A 10,367-nucleotide genomic window follows, 5' to 3' on the forward strand; every position below is an offset into this window, starting at 1 on the left:
GGGTAGCATGGCTCTCTCTGTCTGGCACTGGGTAGTGGGGCTCTCTCTCTGGTAGCGCTGGGTAGCGTGTCTCTCTCTCTCTGGTGGTGCTGGGAAGCATGGCTCTCTCTCTGGCGCTGGGTAGCATGGCTCTCTCTCTGTTGGTCCTGGATAGTGTGGCTCTCTCTGGTAGCATTGGGTAGCGTGGCTCTCTCTCTCTCTGGGGGCACTGGGTAGCGTGACTCTATCTCTGGCATTGGGTAGCGTAGCTCTCTCTCTGGTGGTGCTGGGTAGCGTGGCTCTCTCTCTGGCACTGGCTAGCATGGCTCTCTCTGGCATTGGGTAGCGTGGCTATCTCTCTGGTGGCGCTGGGTAGCCTGGCTCTCTGTCTGGCGCTGGGTATCGTGGCTCTCTTTCTACTCTCCTCTCCCAGTCTCCTTTGATTGGCCCTCAGTTATGGCCAATGGGGAAGGAATGGAGCGGGCAGGAAGCTGGGCGGGGAACCTGGTGAGAGCCGTCGTCTCTTCTCCCTGACTGGAGAAAGGGGCGGCGAGCAGGAGAAACCGCTGACAGCTCGCAGCTCGCCTTTCTCCTTTTCTGCTGGACTGAGCAGGGAAAAGAGCTCACAGTCACAGTACACTGATGGGGGGCTTGATAGCTTCCTGATGGTGTCACCTCGCTGGCTGCCTGCACCCTCATAGTGATGCCGCTGTGCTGAATGTGCTGGTCTGATCCCTGATTCCAGGAGGGGGGCACTTGACCCCCCTTGCCCCTACCTGCGGACGCCCATGCATGCCAGCCTGTAATGTTCCCACAGCCGTGGGGAACCATTTGGGACCAGTTTGGAGCAAATAGGGCTCAGGATGCCTGTAGGATGCCGTTCGGGAAAAAATTATCAAATTTTCCTAAAATTTTCCTAAAAATTTTCCTAAAACAAAATGCGTTGTGGGAAATTCCGAGCGTGTGTAGACCATCCCGACGCACAAAATTCCACGCATGCTCAGAAACAAGCAGAAGGGTTGTACTGGCTATTGAACTTCATTTTTCTCAGGTCGTCGTACGTGTTGTACGATACCGCGTTCTTGACGTTTGGAAATTTCCAACAAGATCTGTGTGACCGTGTGCATGCAAGACAAGTTTGAGCCAACATCCGTTAGAAAAAAATCCAGGATTTTGTTGTCGGAATGTCCGAGTGTGTGTACGCGGCATAAGAGTGTGAGAGCTCTACACAGTCATACAACAAGGTCTTTTAGACTCGTCACAGAGTTATGAATCCACCAGGATAAGTCTTCCCTATTCTGGAATGCCGCAACAAACGTTGCAGCCCAGATATAGGAAGTCAGAGACAGGTGATACAAGGTTATTTTTTATCCCAAACAGCCATTAGAAGTGAAGGGATTGTACTATAACCATGCAAAATGGAACCAATGTGTGATCATCAGGTGTTTTTTTTTATTTAATGGGCACCTCTGCTGACAACACATTGGTTCTATTTTGGGGTCCTATCCCCCTTTAGGGTCTTATCTGCCCTTCTGGGTAGTCCAGCTGTCCTTTCCTACTTCTCATCAAGGTCCCAGCTTTACTAGCTGGGGGGTCTATTCTACTGAGCTTTGCTTGAGGTGACTGAAAGACTTCATTTTGGGGATCAGGTCTAGAGAATTCACTGGAGTTGGGTCTGGAAGATATTGGAAGGAGGAATCCAACTATCCAAGGACATCAGTGAGTGTGCTGCTACTACCCCATAGACATTGTTCATGGTGTCCCGGCCACGTTCAGTCCATTATTTGCTTGGACTGTGCTCAGTATCTCTAGGAGGAAGATAGGTGTCCTCAAAATACTACTGAACTTTGTATCTGTAGCACTGACCCCCGAAGGAGCGGCTGGTTTTGTTGGGCTTACCATTACCTTCTTGACCTCGTGTATGTCTAGGGGTTTCCTGAGGTAGATGGCCCAAAGGATTGTAGAAACTGACACTGGATCCGCTCTAAGGATTTTTATTCGCAAAAAAGCAGTAGACAAACACAGTCTCTCAATGAGGGTTTAGGTAGAAAATTCAGGTACTCTTGGAACTTTTCAAAATAGGAAGTCTCTCACTATGGAAATCCAGCGAATAGCCACTCACAACTGGATTCTCACAGCTACCGGATAGATCTCCTCTCACTAGGCCTAGCAGCCGATAGAGTGTTCAGATAAAGCGAAGCCTCTGCCACAGACTTGCATATAGAACATTTCAATAAAGTCTTGGCCACAGACTTGTTGTAGCACACTTGTAGTAACTGAAGGATGTAGACAAATTTAGAGAGCCCTCATACGGTACCAGTATCTTGCAATCGGTCTGGCGATACCATACGAGTGTACATTCACTTGGGGTCTTTCAACTAAGCCTCCAGGCTCTTTCTGCGAAGCCAGCCTTCAGCGTGGTCTTCTCCCGAAGAGCCCTCCCTTGGTTGCTTCCTTAGTTGCTGGGCCTCTCCACAGATGAAACGGCACCGGACCACCTCCGATTCCTCCCTCCAGTTACTTTGCCTTGGGCTAGCCAGCCCCGAGACTCGGAATTGGATGGATCCGCACCCCAGGCCATGAGAGCCATGGGGGGCTGGTCAGGAGCACCAGGACCAAACAGACAGAAAGATCTTCTGGACCGGAAACCCCGAAGCACGTGATGTCAGTACCTTAAGTACCCTCTCCCAGAATGCACAGCAAGATGACACTCCCACTGGGCTGGCTCTGAGAAAAAGTGGCACTCAATGCGCCCAGCTGAACTGCGTTCTCACACTTGCCAGTGATGACAACGCCACCTGTGGCCAAGCAGAACACAGTGCCATCCATCTAGACTGTTACTGAAATCATAATTTGGTATAATTAAACCCAAAACCAAACTGCGGTTCTAGGAACTTTAAATAGAAAAAAACACATAGTGTGTGCTCTTCAGGAGTCGGCGCTACATACCCTTCTCCTATCCCAATATACGTTTTTAATTAACTACTCTGGTCTTGGTCTACACATTTTGAGAAATGATCGACCTCCGAGATAAAATGTGCTAATTCTTACATTATTTGATTAGATGAATTAGAAAACAGGTGATAAAGGTTCTGGTTGGATAAAGTTTTCACGATATTTCACAATAATGATTTATACACATGGGGGGTATATTTGCCTACAAGGGAGGGGGGTGTCTGATGACCATGATGTCTCGTAACTTCTCGACAAAGTACGGTAGATCAATGGAAATGGTACCACATGGAAGTATATAAATTTATCTTCACTTTCAGACTAAATATTATTACCTAACTCATTTATTATTATTTTTTATTGCAAGGTGCATTTGTCTTGGTCAGATCTACGCCTCATACAGTTACTTCTGGTGACTTGTGAAAGTGTCATTGCCTAACATTTCCAAGGAACAGTTGTGATGTTTTCCCTCAGAAGTCACAATGCCTCAAAACTGTGTAAACAACGCAGATAACGTCTGCTACATTTTTCCCTCAGTTTAGGTCGATAGGTATTCTTCTACATATTTTTGGTAGAAAAAAAACACAATAAACGTATATTGATTGGTTTGCGCAAAAGTTATAGCGTCTACAAAATAGGGGATAGATTTATCACATTTTTATTATTCTTTTCTTACTGGTAATGGAGGCGATCAGCGATTTTTATCGGGACTGCGACATTATGGCGGACACATCGGACAATTTTGACACATTTTTGCGACCTTTCACATTTATACAGCGATCAGAGCTATGATAGTGCACTGATTACTGTGTAAATTACATTGGCAGGGAAGGGGTTAAACACTAGGAGGCGATCAAGGGGTTAACTGTGTTCCCTCATGTGTGTTCTAACTGAAGGGGGGAGGGGACTGTCGTGGGGAGATGACAGAGTGCTGTGGTTGGTGTCAGTCGGGCAGTGGATGGTGCCAGCATGGCAGTGGATGGTGTCAGTAGGGCAGTGGATGGTGTCAGTAGAGCAGTGGATGGTGTCAGTAGGGCGGTGGATGGTGTCAGTAGGGCAGTGGATGGTGTCAGTAGGGCAGTGGACGGTGTCAGTAGGGCAGTGAACGGTGTCAGTAGGGCAGTGGACGGTGTCATTAGGGCAGTGGACGGTGTCAGTAGAGCAGTGGGTGGTGTCAGTAGGGCAGTGGGTGGTGTCAGTAGGGCAGTGGACGGTGTCAGTAGAGCAGTGGGTGGTGTCAGTAGGGCAGTGGGTGGTGTCAGTAGGGCAGTAGATGGTGTCAGTAGGGCAGTGGGTGGTGTCAGTAGGGCAGTGGATGGTGTCAGTAGGGCAGTGGGTGGTGTCAGTAGGGCAGTGAGTGGTGTCAGTAGGGCAGTGGGTGGTGTCAGTAGGGCAATGTACCTCGATCCAAAAACCCAAATCAGCTCTACTGAACCCAACCCCATCCAAACTGCTCACAAAGCCACATTGTGCATTCTATAACACTTTCAAGCTCCTTTTGATTACCAAAAAAAAATCCCAAAAAATCCAAAGCAATCCACAGGCACCCCACAAATAGAGAAGAAAATATCAGATAAAGGTTACTGAGTGAGCACAGGACAATATAGTAAATATGCCAGGATGGGACTGCAGAGGGTACAAGACTGCGATCTTCAATGTCCCTGGAAAGACCAGCATGACAAGTCCCACACCGGAAAACTTGTGGACTGTGAACTTCAGGAAAGTTAAGCAATGCTGAGGAAAGGAAGGACCCTCAGCTCTGCACCCACCCAGCGGTTGTGCCCCTTGGCATGCGCGGCAGGAAGGCTCTGTCTGTGCAAACTGCACTCCGGACAGGACACATACTCCATAGCTGTGTGACCAAAGCCCCGTATTTTATTTTTAATATGTTCAGGTGTTTGTAACTATCCTTGCAGGATAAATGTCATTCTTGAAAGAGTGCGCTATAATCTGTTTTGTACCATTTGTTGGTCTTGTAGTAGCACCATCTTGAATCTAAACAGTATGTTTTTGTATTTTGTTTGTTGGGGTTAAGTCTCCTTTAAAGGGGTGTGGCAGTGGGGGCGTGTCCTATGCCTACATACGTTTGGCAGTAGGTGTCCCTCATTCCCATCTCAAAATGTAAATGTTGGGAGGTATGTATACTCGGCTTGCAGAGGGGAAGAGGCCGGGGCTGTGTGTCTGCAGACTCTGCACTGAGCAGACACTGGTGCGCTTCGCCACCCCCACCCCCCGCCTCACAGCACACTGTGTGCTTTACACAACACCGCACCGCAAAACTCACACAGCGCCGGGGACTCGGGCAGAGCGCTGAACAGCGCAGGCAGGGGAGGGAGACACCTGCACTGGAAACCCCATTCAAAACCCGCACTGTCCGGGTGAAGAGGGTTTCCATAGGTGCCGGAATGGCAGACAAAAAGCCCTGAATTGATTAATTATCAGATGAAGTAACTCTTGATGTCTTTACAGGTAAACAAGATGTTCAATGTCAGCAGTGAAATGGAACCAACCACGGTTTACAGCCCTGAGAATTTGATCACAACCCTGTTTTTTTCTCTCACCACTCTTGTGGGTGTCCCCGGCAATGCTCTGGTGCTTTGGGTTACTGGAGTGAAGATGGAGCGGACCGTGACCACTGTTTGGTTTGGGAACCTTGCTCTGGCCGATATCATGTGCTGCTTGTGTCTTCCATTCCTTGTAGTGCAGTTCTTCTACTCCTCATGGCTGTACGGACCTGCTCTCTGCAAGATGTTATTTTTCATCCTCTTCCTTAACATGTTCACCAGTGTCTTCACCCTGGTGGCCATCAGCATTGACCGATGGATTCTGGTTGTCCATCCCGTGTGGGCCCGAAATCACCGAAGAATCAAAATGGCGTGGATGATATGCTTGGCTATTTGGATGTTGTCCTTCGTGATGTGTCTGCCTATCGCCATCTACAATACATATGACACCTTTCATAACATCACCATCTACAATACATATGACACCTTTGATAACATCACCTTCTGCTATTCAGAACCTCACATAATAGAGTCCCTCTCTCTCACATGTGCAACGTTTGGATTTCTGATTCCTCTTATTATCATTTGTATCTGTTACATTCATCTGGCTTTTGCAGTAAAAAATATCAGATTTTCTGAAGTAGGTAGAAAAACCATCAAGATGTCAATAAGTGTTATTGTCGTGTTTTTCATCACCTGGGCCCCCTACCACATCATCAGAGTAACCGTGCAATACACTCACAATGATGTACTGGGCATCCTGTACCTTCTCTCACAGCCTCTGGCCATGTTCAATAGTTGCATCAACCCAATACTCTACGTCTTCATGGGGAGAGATATGAAGCAGAAGCTGAGACAGTCTATTGGTGAGATCATACAAAATATATTTAGGGAGAACTTATTATCTCCACCAGGCAATGAGGACCAGCGCACCCCAGAAGAAGAAGAAGGACTCCCGATATAATGTATGGAATGGATTTGTAGATGTTTTAGCACGTTTTTAGCTTTATTAGTGATTATAATGAACTGCCTTCTCAAAATATTATCATTGCGTTTTAGGGCGGCCATACTGTATGTCATGAATAAGTCACATGGCATCAGGGCTTAGTGCTTATTGGCCATTCGGGGTGATAGGTGTTATCAGTATATGTGCAGCCCCCCTTCCCCCTCCAAGTTGTCCAATCTGTCCACCGATCACTAAGCTGGAACAAGTCTGCTTATCTGTAAAGTCAGAAATCTTTATCTCTACTTGTTCAGGGCATGGGACACATAGTAGTGAAGCAAGAGGATAAAGATGACAGCCAGGAAACTGGCTTCTGCAGATCTAAAATAACAATGACATATACAGTGTATATATACATTTATACTACCCACCAAAATAATAATAATAATAATAATAAATTGCTTTTTTTAAGCAGGAACGTGGAGGAACGAGGTTCCGGCACCTCCTGCACTAAATGTATGTAATGACAACGGGTGCTGGGGTGTCCTAAAGGGCTATTAAAGCTGGCTGCTTAGGGATCTATTGTTATTGGGGGCATCAATTGTTGTGGGTGGGGGGAGGGGGTCTATTTTTCTGGGAAAGTCTATGGTTGCTGGGGGGGGGGGCTTTTTTTCGTTGTTTGGAGTTTCTTGGTTGCTGGGAGGGGTCTACAATTTCAGAAGGGGTCTACTGTTGCTGCCTGCTAGAAGGTTTATTCATACTGTATATATATTGTTGCGGGGGAATCTATTGTTGCTGGAGGGTCTATTGTTCCCGAGGAAGTGTACTGTAGGTGTTGGTAATTTTATTGTTGCTGTTGTTGGGTTCTATATTTGCTGAAATGGATCTATTGTTGCTGGGGGAATTTATTTTTGCTGTTTAAATCTATTGTTGCTTGGGGATTTATTGTTGCTGAAGGTTTCTATTGTTGCTGAGAGAGGGGGTCTATTGTTGCTGGTTGCAGGGGATCCATTTTACTGGTTTTCTTGTTATTATTAGCACATTCCATATATATTACTTAGCATCACAAATTAACCACTTACAGAGCACCCACCATCGTTTTATGTCGCTACTTTGAAGAGGAATATTGTTGTTATGACAGCTACCATAACCCCGGTATCCTCTTCTTCAGCGGGCGGTCCTCTTTCAGATAAAAGTGGGAGTGGGGGAGGCAATCAGATCCTTCTTCCAGTTAGGCATGGAGACAAGTGAGGGGAAGATTTTTTTTTTAATAGTGTAAAAAAAAAAAAAAAAAAAGGTAAAATAAAAAAAAAAATGTAAACGCGCCCCATCCCGCCAAACTCACGCGCAGGAGCAAACGCATACATGAGTAGCGTCCGCATATGAAAACAGCGTTTAAACCACACAATGTGAGGTATTGCCGCTATCAGTAGAGCGAGAGCAATAACCATAGACCTCCTCTCTAACTCAAAACATGCAATCTGTAGAATTTTTTAAACGTCGCCTATAGAGCTTTTTAAGGGTAAAAGTTTGTCGCCATTCCAGGAACGGGCGCAATTTTGAAGTGTGAAATGTTGGGTATCAATGTACTCGGAGTAACATTATCTTTCACAATATAAAATTGGGCTAACTTTACTGTTGTCTTATTTTTTAATTAAAAAAGTGTATTTTTCCCCAAAAAAGTGCGCTTGCAAGACCGCTGCGCAAATACAGTGTGACATAAAGTATTGCAACGACCGTCATTTTATTCTCTAGGGTGTTAGAAAAAAATATTTATATAATGTTTGGGGGTTCTAAGTAAGTTTCTAGTAAATAAAATGTTTTTAACTTGTAAACACCAAATCTCATAAAGAGGCTCGGTCCTTAAGTGGTTAATACTTGGTTGAATATTCTCCAAAAGGGGCGGTACTGAGAGGCGGGTAGCGGGTGGAACTAAGGGACATTGCTCGGAGGTGGGTAGGGGGCGGAGACAAGAGGTGACTCAGAAGTTGGGAGTACCTGCACCTATTCTGTGAGAAAAATTCCCTGATAATAATATAATAATAATAATAATAATATAATAATAATAATCTATTTCAGTCACTCGGGTTAAAAACAGAGGATTTTGTTGCTACGTTTGTAAATACTGTCCATGTAGAAGCCGCACTGCCGCATGAAGGCACCTCTGGTAAGTGTGGTCTGATACCCTGGACTATCTGAGTTCCCAACTATGGGACATATATAGCAATTCACAAACAGAGAGCAGGCTCACCTAGAGGAAGCAACACACCAGAAGTCCAGACATCTCCTTTACAAGACACCTGAAGATTCCCAGTGATGTGTCTGCACCGAATCCCCAAAAAAATAAAAAAATGGTGAGAGCCTCGATCTGCAGGTACATGTGAGCACCCCAATACACAACACAATAAAAGAGAGTCCCCAGCACATTTTTAACCCCTTCAATACCGGGCACTTTCACCCCCGTCCTGCCCAGGCCAAATTTCAGAGCTGTCACATTTTGATTGACAATTGCTCGTCATGTAACACTGTATATATTTGATATTTTTATCCTTTTTCTTTCTTCACATAAATAGAGCTTTCTTTTGGTGATATTTAATCACTGCTGAGGTTTTTATTTTTTTGCCAAATAAATAAAAAAAAGATTGAAAATTTTGAAAAAAACATTGTGTTTTTTTTGTTTCTGTTTTAAAATTTTGCAAATAAATAATCTTTCTTCATAAATGTATTTCCTTATATAATATGTATTGTATTCTGCTACATTTCTTACGTGAAAATAACTCAAATCAGTGTATATTATTTAATCTGTTATGTATTTATACATGGTGATCATATCCCCCTTATGTATTTATAGATGGAGATCATATCCCCCCTTATGTATTTATACATGGAGACCATATCCCCCCCCCCCCCTTATGTATTTTTATGTGTTGATCATATCCCCCTTAATCTCCTGTTCTCAAGAGAGAATACATTCAGTTCCTCTAATCTTTCCTCATAGCTGAGCTCCTCCATACCTCTTATCAGTTTGGTTGCCCTTCTCTGCACTTTTTCCAGTTCCCCGATATCCTTTTTGTGAACTGGAGCCCAAAGCTGAACTGCATATTCCAGATGCAGTATAGACGTAGATTTACTCTACACAAATATTAGACAACATGATGCCTTGAAGGCCGTGGAATGGGTCCTAAAAGGATCATCAGAACTAGAAGATCCACAAGAGAAATGTATTATCGAAGCCTTAGAACTGGCCATGAAGAGCAATTACTTTTGGCATGATAAATCGTACTTTCGCCAACATAAAGGCATATCAATGGGTGCAAAGTATGCACCTAGTGTGGCAAACATTTTCTGAAGTAAGTGGGAACAAGAATAGATCTATGACAAATTTAGGCCAGGCATAGCATTATATAAAAGGTATATCGATGATGTAATTATCCTGTGGAGGGGATCGGAGGAAGTCTTGAAAGGGTTCTTAGACGAGTATATATACATGACTGCAGGCCATTCCTGGTGAAATTTTTCTAGTAAACTTCAGTCGGTGTTTTGCTTATCCAATTTTACAGCATGTATGCAAGGCCACCAAATGAAGGCAGATGCTCACAGGCCACTAAAAGAGGGCAAGCAGACTCTGTGTCTACAGCCAACAGTGCTGATTGTGGACACAGTGCATCCTCAGCACGTGGCCTTGGGGCACGCTTGTCCTTTTTTTCTACAGCTAGCCGTGTTGAGCTACAATATGCAGAAGAGTTGGTAGAGTGGATCACAAAGCCGTCCTCGTCCTCCTCATCCTCTGTCACCCAGGCTAAGACAAGTTTGGCTGCCAATGCAGCGGCCAAAGTGGCGTATTCCATCGCCTCAATGGCATCTGTCTCTCCTTCCCTAGCCCCACCATCATGTCCTGAGGAGTTCCCTGAACTGTTCGACCACAGCGTCAGGTACATGCTGCAGGAGGATGCACTGCATTTTGAAGGCCCCGATGATGGCAGCCAGGT

At 45.1% G+C, this 10,367-nt stretch overlaps 1 pseudogene; it reads left to right on the forward strand.

Moving 5' to 3' along the window:
• The first annotated feature begins 5,430 nt into the window (after window positions 1-5,430).
• LOC143973695 (C3a anaphylatoxin chemotactic receptor pseudogene) lies at window positions 5,431-6,421 on the forward strand (annotated as a pseudogene).
• The last annotated feature ends 3,946 nt before the right edge of the window (window positions 6,422-10,367 follow it).

The sequence above is a fragment of the Lithobates pipiens genome, unplaced genomic scaffold, assembly GCF_037356315.1.
Source record: "Lithobates pipiens isolate NorthernLeopardFrog02 unplaced genomic scaffold, aLitPip1_a1.2 Scaffold_92, whole genome shotgun sequence".
In the NCBI taxonomy this organism is placed as follows: Eukaryota; Metazoa; Chordata; class Amphibia; order Anura; family Ranidae; genus Lithobates; species Lithobates pipiens.